The sequence below is a fragment of the Pongo abelii genome, chromosome 13 (assembly GCF_028885655.2).
Source record: "Pongo abelii isolate AG06213 chromosome 13, NHGRI_mPonAbe1-v2.0_pri, whole genome shotgun sequence".
In the NCBI taxonomy this organism is placed as follows: Eukaryota; Metazoa; Chordata; class Mammalia; order Primates; family Hominidae; genus Pongo; species Pongo abelii.
Genome location: NC_071998.2, coordinates 97694962 through 97710136, shown reverse-complemented (window position 1 = coordinate 97710136; position 15175 = coordinate 97694962). Strand labels below are relative to the sequence as shown.

The 15175-nt window shown below is 38.3% G+C and overlaps 1 long non-coding RNA gene across 1 annotated transcript in view; it reads right to left on the bottom strand.

Annotated features, from left to right (window-relative positions):
* Window positions 1-2109: 2109 nt before the first annotated feature.
* Window positions 2110-15175, bottom strand: part of LOC103891515 (uncharacterized) — an 87122-nt gene continuing 74056 nt past the window's right edge. Inside the window, exons 3-4 of the long non-coding RNA XR_008509926.1 lie at window positions 3279-3372; window positions 2110-2196 (exon numbers count right to left, since the gene is read on the bottom strand). This is a non-coding gene — a long non-coding RNA (uncharacterized LOC103891515). The remainder of the gene's footprint in view (window positions 2197-3278; window positions 3373-15175) is intronic.

The following is a 15175-nucleotide window of genomic DNA, read 5'->3' as shown; positions in this document are numbered from 1 at the left end:
CTATTGTCTTTCTTTTAAAAAGTATTTTAAAGCAATTCAAAGAAAAAGTAGTATTTTGTATTTATCGACATATTTATCATTTACAATGCTTTTCATTTCTTCTTGTAGGTTTGCATTTCAATTTGGCATTAATTTGGCATTAGCTTGAAATCTTTTTAACATTTTTTTTGTAATGCATACCTACTGGCACCATATTTTCCTAGCTCTAACTTACCTGAAGATGTCTTTATCTCATCTTTATTTTTGAAGCATATCTAATTCTAGATTAATAGGTTTTGTTCTGTTTTACTTTTACTAGTTTAAATATACCTTTTTCTTATTTTCTGGCTTGTATTATTTCTGATGTGAAGTCAGCAGTGAATCTTATCATTGTTACCTTCTAAATAATGTGTTATTTTATTCTCATTGCTGTTAAGATTTTTATTTTTATCTTTGATTTTCAGCAATTTGACAATTTTGTCCTAGGTATGTTTTTTTGTGTGTGTGTTTATTCTTCCAGACATTCACTGAATCTCTTGGATCTGTGGTTGATATTTTCATTTGCTTTTGTAAAATTTTTGGCCATTTAAAAAATTTATTTTTCTTCTCTTATATTCTTCTAAGACTCCAGGTACACTTACAATAAGAATCCACTTGATATTTTCCTGCAGATTACAGAGGATCCATTTTTTAAAGTATTTTTCATTCTTAGTTATTCAGTTTGGATGTTTTCTATTAATCTCTCATCAAGCTTGCTGATCTTTCCTTCTGTGGTATTTAATATGTTATGAAGGTCATTCAGTAAACTTTTCAATTAAATTTTAATTACAGATACCGTATTCTTTATTTCTAGAATTTTATTTTCCTTTAGCTCCCTTTAAAAAAATAATTATTTTGATTGGCCGAGATTCCTCATCTGTTTATTCAGCATGCTCATCTTGTACTTTACAGCTTTGAGTACATTTATTCTAGCTACTTTAAAGTCCGTATCTACTCAATCCAATATATGTGTAGTCTATTTTCTTTTTCTGTTTACTTTTCGCCTCCCTTCATTTGTGGTTTATATCTTCTGGATCCTCTACATGGCTAGTAAGTTTTGGTTATTTAGATTTTGTGGTTCCTACATTGTTGACAGTCTGGGTTTTGCTGTTTCCCTTTAAAGCTTCTATCAGCCTCTCCCTCCCTCCCTTCCTCCCTCCCTCTCTTTCTCTCTCCCTCTTTCTCTCCCTCTGTGTGTGTGTGTGTGTGTGTCTGTCTGTCTGTCTGTCTGTCTGCATTTCAGCTAATTTACACACAAGCAGATCAGCTTGGTCTTGTCAAGGCTTGATGTTAGTTCAGATGCATCAGGCTTTCAATTAATTCTTACTCCATGATTAAAGTAGTAGTACTGCTCCCAACACGTATCTTTTCTGAAGACTTACATTCGTGGCAGAGGTGTTCACTGAGGACAATCTACTCTGGAAATCCGATCTCCGTTTGTACTGTGTGACCTCTGTGATCGCTCATCAGCTCACAGTTTGCATGTAGTTATTCCATGCCAGTCTTTGTTGAATCTTGCTTTTTTTTTTTTTTTTTTTTGCAAAACTCTGTCACTCAGGCTGAAGTGCAGTGGCACAATCTGGGCTTAATGCAACCTCCACCTCCCAAGTTCAAGTGATTCTCCTGTCTCAGGCTCCTGAATAGCTGGGATTACAGGCACGGGCCACCATGCCTTGCTGATTTTTGTATTTTTTTTTTTTTTAGTAGAGATGGGTTTCACCATGTTGGTCAGGCAGATCTCAAATTCCTGACCTTAGGTGATCCGCCCACCTCGGACTCCCAAAGTGCTGGGATTACAGGTGTAAGCCACTGTGCCCGACCAAATCTTGCCATATTCACATACAGATTAGTATTTGGGCAAAGACTTAAAGAGATTCAATGGAAATTTCTGGAGGTCTTTTTGGTACAGTTCTCTTATTTCTAGTACCTTGCCTTATAAATTCTAGCTGCCACAGCAGTCTGAATTCTGATCTCTGTTTCCTTTCTCTAGTGAGACTGATGCTTTCTGTTTGGGGTCTACTTATATAAAATATTTTAAAATATTCTCATGTAGGAACACAATATGAATGTGGAGCTTACCTTGTGTGTTTCCTGCTCTCAAGATTATAGCTTTGCACTCTTTTTTGTCCAGTGCCTGAAAACGATTTCTTCATGTACTTTTATCTTCTTTTAGAGTTGCTTGCAATGATAGGTAAGTGTAAGAATGATGCACGTTAATTCAACATGGCTAAAGTCCATGACTATCGTAAAAGGTTACAAGAAAGTATTGCCATATCTGTCTATCTATACAGATACATATGCATATATGTTATACGCATATAATATGTATACATACTATATACATGATATAGTATGTGATATGCATATATGTATGTATGATATATGTTTATTCACATACACACACATATGTATACCAATGCATTGTTTTACACTTCCCTCAATGTATTCTTTCAGAAAGATGTTTCAAAGGGGTCATATTTATTCTTCACCCAACTTGAACCAATCTGTAGAAGTAAAAGATTAAAAATCTTTGTTTGGGAGAATTTTTCGATGATGCCTTCATGACTACAGGATAATGTCTAAACCCCTGACAGATTTATGTTGAGCAATCCTCACACTCTGGCCTCATTTCCTGCCATTTCATATTCCACTCTAGTCCCCATACCATTTATGGCCCCCAGTGATCTACTTGTGATTTCCTAAATATATCATCCTCTTTCACACCTCTATGTCTTGCATATGCCATTCTCTCCGCCTGGAATGCCTTTTATTCCTTCTTTTCTTTCCTTTTTTTTTCTTTAGAAAGCTCTTTCACCTTTTCTGCAAAGGTTGTCTATTCTCCACCAGAAATACTAATTATACTTTCTAAATTCTTCCTCTGCTATTTCATATATCTCAGTGAATTGAAAGTGTATTTTAATGTATCACCATCCCTACTTCCCATCCCTATTATACTATAAAATCACAACAGGACCATGTCTTATTCATTGGTGTATCCTCACCAGATTCACACTATCTGGCACATAGTAGGTTCCCAATGAGTGTTTCTAATTAGATGAATTAATTAATATGTGTGAAATGAAAAATAGATATTTCTGTTTTCTAATGATAATACTCCTAACCCCTAGATGGTAGGATCTAAAGTCCAAGTCACATGTTTCCCATGCTGTCCAACATCTACCCTGCCTCCTGGTTGCAGATCTGAATTGTGTTATTTCTCAAAGGCCATTAAGAAGTCTTCAGAGAAAGCACGAAATTACCTCCATTGCTGGTTTGCAATAATGTCCTTTTGTTCTCAGATAGTCTCCAGTTGACAGCTATCCAGGTTGTTCTAATTTGTGTCAAACGGGCCATCTACAGGGAACATTTTGGAATGGGAAAGGTTCAGGAGACAGAAAAAAAGTAATGAATATAAAGTGTAAATGCCATAGTAAAGTAATAGAGACATATAATAACAGCGAGGGAAATTTGACCTTCTGGCCGAAAACTCGATCGTCAACCAATTGGAGAACTTTAGAAAATTGGATCAGCCTCAGTAGTCACAGAGTAAACATGGGAAGTGCAATCCAGTCTTATTAAACATAATGCACACTTAATGCATAATTTTATTGCAACCAATTTCATGCTACTGCCTTAAATGAAGCTGGGTTTACTTCCATTGCACCAGTCCACTACCATTAGTGCCTCTTAAGAGAACGGCAAGGCCAGTAAACTGTTACTGGGCTGATCTCTTCCTCAGCCCATACTTTCTGCTTCATAAATTCACCCTGCTCCCACAGCTTGTACAGAAATCCTGTCTCCATTCAGTACATGGCTTTTGAAACACTACACTGTTTTGGCAAGTTGTTTGCATACGGGAATGTTATAGCATTTCCATTTATACCAGTACGTAAGGCACTGAACCTTTGCCTTCGGAGAATGTCTGAATCCCAGACCTAAGAGCTGGGATTCTTATTATCTGTAAATTCAGTCTGGGGAAAACCTAATGTCTGCATTGTGTTAAGAAAGGAGATGTGATTCTGAATCAAAAAGAGAGACTAAAACCCGTAAGATGCATCTTGTCTGTATCTTGAGGCTTGGCTTACTTTTTTCTGTCCATGTTAATTTTGGACTGTATGCCCTCAAATTCTGTTTGACTTCCTCTGAGGTCTAGTCTTCGCATATCTGAATATGAATAGGATAAGGTGAGGTGCTGAAAAAGATAAAATCTAGAGCCTGATGCCTGACTTTGAAGTCTTGGTTCTGCTACTACCTGTGTGAGCTTGGCACATCACGGCACCTCTCTTAAGCTCAATGTTTTCATCCATAAAATGAGGTTCCTAGTCATCTTGTGATGAGGGCAGACTGAAAAAGCACTTTATAAGCCTGAAGGTGGTTGCATATATTATTGTAATTAAAGAAAAGCATCAAATGTGATAAATTATGAGCAAACCAAATTCTGTCAAAGCCACAATTATTTCTAAAACTTAATAGGCATTAAAAGTCTAAAGATATCAAAAACACATTGCATATATTTTAAATCTTTCACAAAATTCTGAATTCCCTTCTTCAAAAAAACAAAATCTAAATAAAAATTTTGTATTGAAACAAAATTTCTGAAAATATTTTCCAGCTGCTATGGGATGAGAAAGCAAATCGTACCAAAGCCTATGAAGACATCAGTAGCAGAAGGTCTTCACAGATCTCTGGGGCTCTTTAAATCCTGAACAATGCCTTGCTTTCCCCTTGAACAACTCACTCCCCACAGGACTCCCTTGAAAGTGCCTGCTCTTCGGAACCAGGAAGAGCTCTGACACTGGGGTTTGTAGTGGCCTCATAAGGGGCGCTCTTGAGGTGGCCACAGGAGATCCAGAAAGAAAATTACTGATCTGCATTCTGAATTTTGGATTCATCTATATTTCAAAGAACATCTATAAAAGAACGCAACTGCTCCCAGATAGTTAAATGGTAACCCCAGCCAAAGTTTTCTACAATTCCCAAAATCTAACTAGTGTTATAAAGGGGAACCATGTTCCAGTTGTACATCATGAAATGGCTGCTCAAAAACATTAATAGAAGTCATTTCAACATAGGATAGAGTTGGAGGCTGTGTCACTGGGGAAACTGAGCCTAATTTAGGGAGTGGGTATAGGCAATAGTCCTTCTACCCCCAATATAACAACATTCTTATATTATTTTTTTAAATCCCTTATATGTGTATCAAAAAGAAAACAAATTGTTCTACCAAAAAGACATATGCATGTATATGTTTATCACAGCATTACTCACAATATCAAAGACACGGAATCAACCTAGGTGCCCAGTAATTGTGTATTGGATAAACAGAATATACATATATACCATGGAATACTATGCAGTCATAAAAAAGAACAAAATTATATCCTTTGCAGCAACACGGATGGAGCTAGAGACCATTATTCCAAGCAAATTAATGCAGGAGCAGAAAAACAAATACTACATGTTCTCTTATAAGTGGGAACTAAATATTGGGTCCTCATGGATATAAAGATGGCAACAATAGACACTGTTAGAACTAATAGAGGGGGGAGGGAGTGGGGCAAGATTTTAAAAATGAACTGTTGGATACTATGCTCACTATCTAGGTGACAGGATCATTCATATCCCAAACCTCAGCAGCATGCAATATACCCATGTAACAAACCTGCTCTGAATCTAAAATGAAAGTTGAAATTATTTTTGAGAAAATTCCCTTATATGTGTACTCTGTCCAGTTCCAAATGGAATTAGAGGTTCATTGATACATTTACCAACAAACATCAACCGAGTCCAGGATACTGTTGGCTAGCCCTGTGCTAGGTATGAGGGTTACAGAGATGATACTGCACTAAAGAATTGATAATCTATCAGTGAGATAATACGGACATGAAAACAGTATACAACAAGATAGGGTGAAATAAGGGCCACAAGACAGGTAAAATTCAAGGTTACAGAAATTCAAAGAGACAGAGAGGGCACCCCCATCAAATAAATATTTATTTTATACTGTATCAAATTTGGTTGTTATTGATCATGATTATAACAATCTTTAAAATCCTTTCCAGATTTGAATTATAATTTAAAAAAATCTGTGCAGCACACATCACCTGGTCTTGGGCACATGGAGTATCTGTCCAAATGTAATGTACAGCATCTATGGCTCAAAAGCTCAATGTTAATACGTTAGTAATGATGTTACACCTGATGGGGACAGCATAAGATAGCCCCTGCTACTTGTTGGTAGGTTGAAAGGATCTGTCAAATCTGGAGTTTTAATGAATCTAATCTTTACTGGCAAAGTAGTTAACTTGCCTCCTGGAACTTTTTCTGCAAAATTGGAAGTTATTGTCCTGCTCACTTTACTACTTCTTCTCCTCCTCCTCCTTCTCCTCTTTTTCTTCCTCTAATTCCTCCCTCTTCTTCTCCTTCTTATTCTTCCTATCCTTTCCCTTCCTCTCCCCTCTTGCTTCTCTTCCCCTTTCTTCTCCTCCACCTTAACATTTTAAAATTGAGGTGTAATTGACATCACAGATGAATGATACGTGAAACTCATCATTTTAAATTTTACAATTCAGTGTTTTTAGTGTATTAATAATACAGTTGTGCAACTATCAGCTCTGTCTAGTTCCAGAACATTTTTTTCCTCACCACACCCTCCCCCATAAAAAAAAAAAGCCCATAGCTTTTAGCTATCACTCTCTAAGCTCCTCATCTCTGCCCTAAACAAAAACTAATTTGTCTTTATGGATTTCCCTATTCTGGAGATTTGTATCAGTAGAATTACACATTGCATGTTTTTTTTTTTCTGTCTGATTTTTTCACTTAGCATAGTATTTTCAAGGCTTATCCATATTTTAGCATGTATCAGCACTTCATCTCTTTGTATGGCTGAATAAAACATATCACAATTTGATTATCCATTTATCAGATGAAGGACATTTGGATTATTTCCACTCTATGCCTATTGTGAATAATGCTTCTATAACCATTTGTATACAGCTTTTTGTGTGAACATATATTTTTTATTTATCTTGGGTATATATCTATGAGTTGAATTGCTGAGTTGTATGGCAACTCTATGTTTAACATTTGAGAAACTACCAGACTGTTTTTCAAAGCAGCCACATCTTTTTGCATTCTCACCAGCGATGTAAGAGGATTCCAGTTTCTACTCATCTTCACCAACAATTGTTCCTGTCTGTCGTTTAAATTAAAGCCATCCTAATGGGTATGAAGTTGTATTTATCTGTAGCTTTGATTTGCATTTCCTTAATGGCTAATGATGAACATTTTTACATGTGACTTATTATCTATTTGTATATCTTCATTGGAGAAATGTCTATTGGAATCCTTTGTCAATTTTTTAATGGGGTTTTTGTTTTTATTATTGAGTTCTAAGACTTCTTTCTATATTGTAGATACAAGTCTCTTATCAGACAGATGATTTGCAAATATCTTCTAATCTGTGAATTGTCTTTTCATGTACCTGATGGTATTATTTAAAGCACATATATTTTTCATTTTGATAAAGTCCACTTTATTTTTTTCTTTAGTTGCTTGTGCTTTTGGTATCATACCTAATAAGGCTTGCTTAATTCAAGGTCATGAAGATTAACTCTCATATTTTCTTCTAAGAGTTTTATAGCTTTAGCCTTTACATTTAGGTCTTTTGCCCATTTGGAGTTAATTTTTGTACAGTATATGGTGTGATATAGAAGTCCAACTTTATTCTTCTGCATGCAGATATCCAGTTTATCCAGGAGCATTTGTTTAAAAGGCTATCCTTTCATTTTTAAATGGTCTTGGCATCCTTATCAAACTTCATTTTATATCTTGATCAACACAGGATATACTCACACAGAGATCTGGGAGAAAGCTACCATGCCATTCTAGATGAGGAATCTGGGCATCCAGCTAATCCTGGTAATTGTATTATATTGGTGCAGAAAAGTAACTTGTGGGTTTTGCCATGACTTTCAATGGCAAGAACTGCAATTACTTTTGCACCAACCTAATACATTTGTTATCAGATTGGAGAAATAATGACTAAGCAAGAAGTAATAACCAAAAAAAAGTATGGTAGTTCTCTGAGTGGGTCCAAGTTTTTGTTACATTATCCACTTTAATACTAAGTGTATGCTATAGACTAGAGGTTGGCATGTAGCAAAAATCTTAGTGAGACCTGAAGTAGCATGCAGAGCTTGTGTTCCCAGCAAGAAAGAGTTCTATGAGTTTTTTGGGATTGTGTGAGCAGTACTAATTTCAGAGACATTGCAAGTGGAGAAAGGAAGGGAGGAGAGTTCTCTCTTTCTTAGAATCCATGGTCGAACAAGATAGGCATTCACAGACTGAAATGACCTGTCATCCCTATGTGGTCTACAGATTTAATGTTATTTTATATGCTGATTTTAATATGATAATTGCCACAAATGTATCTTTTGTTAATTATTTCTATTTTTTTTATTATTATACTTTAAGTTCTAGGGTACATGTGCACAACGTGCAGGTTTGATACATAGGTATCTTTATATACTCTTGTATAAAGATTAACTAGCAAAGGGACATAGGCAAGACCCCACTTGTTCTGCATGACAGACATTCTCAGGAATGCTAGCAGGAAGTCTTCTGAAAGTAAGGTTATGTGTGTGGCTGACGAAACTCAAGGTATGTCCCTGGACTTTGGAAAAGCTGATTTAAGAATTTCAGAGAATGACCAGCTATGTTTCTACAACATGCCACTCAGAGCAGGGAAAGTGGAAAGAGAAGGTGAAGCAACAATCAAACAGTCAGCTCTGACTAAACCTGTAGAGGATCCCAAGAGGGAAGGAGTCCAGGAGTAAAAAGGGCTGTAGCAAAGATACAATAAAGACCATATATCAAAGGACAACATGAAGAAGGATTGTAGAGAAAATTCAGGATGTAGTGAAACTGTTAGAAAGTATGAAGAAGACTAGAAAAGGTTAAGCAAACATGGCTGGAGGAAATCAAAGCCCAGCCATGGTTTCCACTGCACTCCACATCACATATCTGCTTTCACATCCTTACCTCCCACTAATGCATCATCCACCCACAATATGGTCTGGCCCCACCACCTTCTATAAAATTGCTCTATCCATGATCACCAGGGACCAACACAATTCCAAATCTTGCATGCTTTTTTTCAGTGCAAACTTTGCTCATCTTCTCCATCATGTTGAAGAGATCAAACATTTCTGCATTTTGACACTCCTCTCTTGGTCATTTGCTTTCTCCTTCCTCCCTGATTGCACCCTCTCTTTTTCCATCTCCCAGTCCTTTGAAGTCAGCATTTCAGCATGTCCTACAATTCACTCACACTCTAATGAGTCTTGTATAGTTTGTCCTATAATGAACTCATTATGTTTCCTCAAAGACTGTCATCTTCCTCCAGCATAGATTGTTACTATAAATGCCAAGCTGGTCTCCCAGATTCAGCTTCTCCCTTCCCCATTCTGTCTAGGTTCATTTTCGCTGGGCTCTTTCTCCATCATATATGTGACCATCACTCTCTAGTGCCTTCACTGATGCCCCATTGTTGACAGGATCAAGCCTAACACAAGGCTCCATTTCTGTTTCTGTGTCTTTAGGACAAGTTTCTTGGTTCTTAAGGTCTGGGCCCCACTGTGGACTGTGGCTTTGGGATTTTCTCATGATCTCCCTACTCTGGTCCTGGTTGCCTTCTCATGACCCTAGTTCTTGGATCATGAATAAAGCCGTTGACTCTTCACTCCATCATTGCATATGAAATATTATCCAATGGCTCACACTGCTTATCAGGTATTCTGTGATTTGGCCCAGGTGACTTTGTCAATATGCTATTTATTCTCTCACACACACATACATGCACACACACAAATATCCCTTTCAGTTGACCTGAAAATCATTATTTACCCAAATATACCCAAACCATGGTAAACCATTATTTACCCAAAATACCTTTGCTTGTATTAAACATGCATACATGTGCACATGTAAAAACACACATTATTTATTAAATAAATAATGATAACTTAGCTTTGCTAGGTGTGAAAAAGGCTTTCAACAGTGGTCCCTAACCTTTTTGGCACTAGGGACCAGTTTTGTGAAAGAGAATTTTTCCATGGATCAGTATGGGGGGATGGTTTTGGGATTATTCAAGGCAAATAGGCCAGGAGGGCCAGGGGACAGTAGACAGTGTAATTCGGCTGAGAGTCTGGGAGATTCAAAGGAGGGTCATGGAGCTGGGGGGAGCTACTCAATGAGTTAGAAGCTATAACAGCGATATGTGCACTCCTTGGACTCTGTCTTACTCCCTTTGAGCTGCTATAATAAAATAGCATAGACTGGGTACCTCATAAACAACAGAAATTTATTTCTCACAGTTCTAGGTGCTGGAAATTCCATAATAAAGACATAGGCAGATTTGGGGTCTGGTAAACATCCATTTTCTGGCTCATAGATGGCACCTTTTTGCTGTGCCCTCACATAATGAAAAGGAGGAACACTCCCTTAGGCCCAAGACCCAAGAGCCCTAATCCCATTCCTAATCACCATCCACAAAGCTTCACCTCCTAATACCATCACCTTGGAGGCTAAGATTTCAACATGTGAATTTCAGGGGTACATAAACATTCAAACCATAACCTCTGGTAAAACCAGCTTTCAAACTTCAACTTTTAAATTTCATCTTTATGTTCAGCATACTAAACATGGCAGCATTACTAGAACCCGACTTTTTCTGCTCAGGGAACCTGTTCTAGAGCTTCTGAGTGGGTCCTCTAAGACTTCCTCAGATGGATATTGCACCAGAAGCTCTCCCTACCCAGTCTGTCTGCTCCCCAGAGAACCTGAATTGACATAGACTAAAAAGCTAGAGAAAAATAGGAGTCAGGCCATTGCCCCATTATAGTAATAAGTAGGTCTTAGGCAACACTTATATGCCAGACGCTGTTCTAGAAACTTTGTGTATATGAACTAATTTAATTCTCAAGACATTGGGAGTGAGTACAACTATTAGGACCAGTTATAGGTGAAGATCCAGAGAAAAATACAGAACCACTTTAAAGTCTCACAGCTAGCAATTCATGGAGCCAGAATTTGTATCTACGCAGTCTGAAATACAGTTGGTGTTCATAACCCTTATGCTCTTTTCAGGGAACCTGCTTAAGGGGATTATAGACAAACTTGAAAAACTAAGGAGCAAGTCCTTGTAAAGTGTTTGAGTGATGTGTGGGGTAGCTTTCCTGACCTCTCTCCCCATCCCACCTTCTGCACTCTCCTCCATCCACGTTGGCCTTCCTTCCTTGCCCAGAACTCTCTGGGCTCTTTTCCTTCAAGGCCTTCACAGCAGCAATTTTCTTAGCTTGGAACTCCCTTTTCACACTCATCTAACTTCACTGGACCAAGGTCTGCTCGATCACCACATTCTTGAGGAACTCTGTTCTGACCCCAAGCCTATATTTGATCCCTTTGTTACATTCATGTATGGCATCTAGTTCTTTTCTTTTAGAACTCCCATTGCAACTTCAATGAAGTAACTAATTCTGCAATGACTTATTTGATGCTTGTCCCTTTTCACAGGCTTGCCATTTGTTTTGCTTTCCAGGGTATCCCCAAGTCCAGCCCCAGGCAGGTGTGAATATATTGGCTGGATGAATCTATCCTAGCAGCCTGGGTCTCAGCCGAGTAGGAGAGAGGGTAGACAGAGGCCAACAGCAAACATGCATCCATTCTCATTAAAAAAATGTGTTTGAAAATGAGGTCAGGATGGTCTAGATGGGCATTGAGTGTGCCATCGCCAGAGGTATAGAGAGGATAGTGGACACTTGGTGGGGATTTTGTAAGGGAGTCAGTATAACAGGTTTGATTACAGAGCCAGTTGTATAGTACTCACATTGCTATAAACAAATACCAGAGACTGGATAATTTATCAAGAAAAGAGGTTTGACTGGCTCACAGTTCTCCGGGCTGTAGAGGAAACACGGTGCCAGCATTTGCTTGGCTTCTGGGAAGTCCTCAATCCTTGAGGAGCTTTTACTCATGGTGGGAAGTACAACAGGAGCAGGCACATCACATGGTGAAAATAGGAGGAAGAGAGAGATGGGGAGATGCCACACACTGTTTTTTTTTTTTTTTTTTTTAACTACGGAGTCTCACTTTGTCACCCAGGCTGGAGCACAGTGGTGCGATCTCAGCTCACTGCAGCCTCTGCCTCCTGGGTTCAAGCAATTCTCCTGCTTCAGCCTCCTGAGTAGCTGGGACCATAGGCAGATGCCACCACGACCGTCTAATTTTTTGTATTTTTTTTTTTTTTACTAGAGACGGGGTTTCACCGTGTTAGCCAGGATGGTCTTGATCTCCTAACCTCGTGATCCGCCCACTTTGGCCTCCCAAAGTGCTGGGATTACAGGTATGAGCCACTGTGCCCGGCCTGCCACACACTTTTAAACAACCAGATCTTGTGAGAACTCACTATTGCGAGGACAGCATCAAGAGGATGATGCTAAACCATTCATGAGAAATCCATCCCCATGAGCCATTCACTTCCCATCTCCAACATTGCAGATTACAATTTAACATGAGATTTAGAGGGGACACATGTCCAAACTATATCACCCTTCTATTTCTGAGAGTCCCTGAGTGACTTCTCCAAGGCTGCATCATCCACGGGTGCCCTGCCATCACCCAGAGAATGTGATATTTGGTCCTTATAAATGAGACAACACAGTGTAGGGAAATAGCTAGCTCCAGAAAAATAAAGCATTTTCTGTGCTTTTGGTTTGGTCTTTATTCTTGCACTGCTGAAAATGAAGCCCATCTTTTCCACACCACCTGTCCTGTTTTCTTAACTGAGAAATTAGGAGCTAGACTAGATCATCTCTAAGGTCCTTTAATTCCAGGAATTATAGGCCATATTTCTTAGGATGATTGTTCCACCCTCTCAGATTCCCACCCTCTTTCATGTCATAGGCTTTTATCCTTCCTTATCGGTAATCAACACAATGGAAACATGACCCTTGGGGAACAGCACAGCACAGATTGAATATTCTTGCCTCATATAGCTATCGCTTGAAAGAATTACACGGAGAAAAAATAAATTCTCTACAAGACTTTGAATTTCATAAAACTGTTCCATAAAAAGTACGTCTTTTATTTCTCCCAAGAATTGTGTGACACAGGTGTGATATTATTTCCACTTTACTGATGATGAAACTGAGGTTCAAGGGGGAATAGGATAAGCCTAAGGTCTTAGCTGGAAGCATTTCTGGGGCTTGAACCAGCTCTGAAGCTCAGCAGTGTTGTCATTACTGCATGTCACCTAATGAGATCAAGTATTAATACAAGGAACACATATTTAAGCAGTATTAGCTGCTTTTTTGTACACAGTGAATGTGAACATAAACTTGGTCATTGGCTTTGTATATGTAAGCTATCAGGGAATTGAAATAAATTGTTTCTGAAAACTAATTCATTAAGAAGTGTTTATTTGTGAGACTGTTGAACAAGTGAAAAACTCATATATTTTTGGGGTAAGTATACTTAACAAAGGGAAAAAAACCCAAGGACACATGTTTCAATTATCATTAGGCTAAAAATTCCATGTATTTCAGCTTTTATAAGTAGGCACAAAGTAATATATATAAATGATGGAGAAGATAAAGAAATTTCAGAAAGAAAATGATTTCGACATCAATCTTTCAAAGAGTTATTAAAGACAGTTTTTTAAAAAAATTCTGAAAAATACCTTTGGTCTTTTCTCTCTTGATGGCTGAACAGACATTATATTAGAATGGAGTTGAGGTGAGGAATATTTTTCTCAAAAAGGCAACATGAGAAATGCAAATCAAAACCACGACGAGATACCATCTCACACCAGTTAGAATGGCGATCATTAAAAAGTCAGGAAACAACAGGTGCTGGAGAGGATGTGGAGAAATAGGAACACTTTTACACTGTTGGTGGGACTGTAAACTAGTTCAACCATCGTGGAAGTCAGTGTGGCGATTCCTCAGGGATCTAGAACTAGAAATACCATTTGACCCAGCCATCCCATTACTGGGTATATACCCAAAGGACTATAAATCATGCTGCTATAAAGACACATGCACACGTATGTTTCTTGCGACACTATTCACAATAGCAAAGACTTGGAACCAACCCAAATGTCCAACAACGATAGACTGGATTAAGAAAATGTGGCACATGTACACCATGGAATACTATGTAGCCATAAAAAACGATGAGTTCATGTCCTTTGTAGGGACATGGATGAAATTGGAAATCATCATTCTCAGTAAACTATCTCAAGGACAAAAAACCAAACACCGCATGTTCTCACTCATAGATGGGAATTGAACAATGAGAACACATGGACACAGGAAGGGGAACATCACACTCTGGGGCCTGTTGTGGGGTGGGGGGAGGGGGGAGGGATATTAGGAGATATACCTAATGCTAAATGGCGAGTTAATGGGTGCAGCACACCAGCATGGCACATGTATACATATGTAACTAACCTGCCCATTGTGCACATGTACCCTAAAACTTAAAGTATAGTAATTAAAAAAAAAAAAAGGCAACATGGTTGAAGAACACAGGCTGTGGCTGGAAGGTAGCGGACTAGGTTTTCATCTCTTATCACTGGTTTCTGGGATATACTGAGTGAGCCAATGTTACTTGTCTGAGCCTTTCTTGCTCTATTTGTAAACTGGGAGCAACTTGGCAAATGTTTAGACATAATGGTCAACATAGACACAATTATATTAGTCCTTTTGTGTAAGATTTAAGAAATTTTAAATACTTCCCTATGCATTATCTTATTAATTTTCTCCCAAATCCTTGTAAGGCAGGTGAAAGAGAAATGTGTATGTCCCTTGAGTAGATAAGAAAGCTGTGCCTAAGCGAGGTAAATATTCTTGCCCAAGGTTGCAATGCTAGGATGTTGTTGAGCCAGGATTTGACCTCAATCAGGTCTGATGCTCCACTCTGCTATGTTTTTCTCTCCAGCACAAGGCACTGACTGACACAGGCAGGCCAACTGAACAAAAGCTCCATGTTTCCTTTTTAACGTACAACTTTGAGGAAGGATGTGAGGTGCCTGAGCCTGGTGAGAAAGGCATTTATGTGTAAGAGCCCTCTGTGCATTAATGCTGTGAGTGAGAAG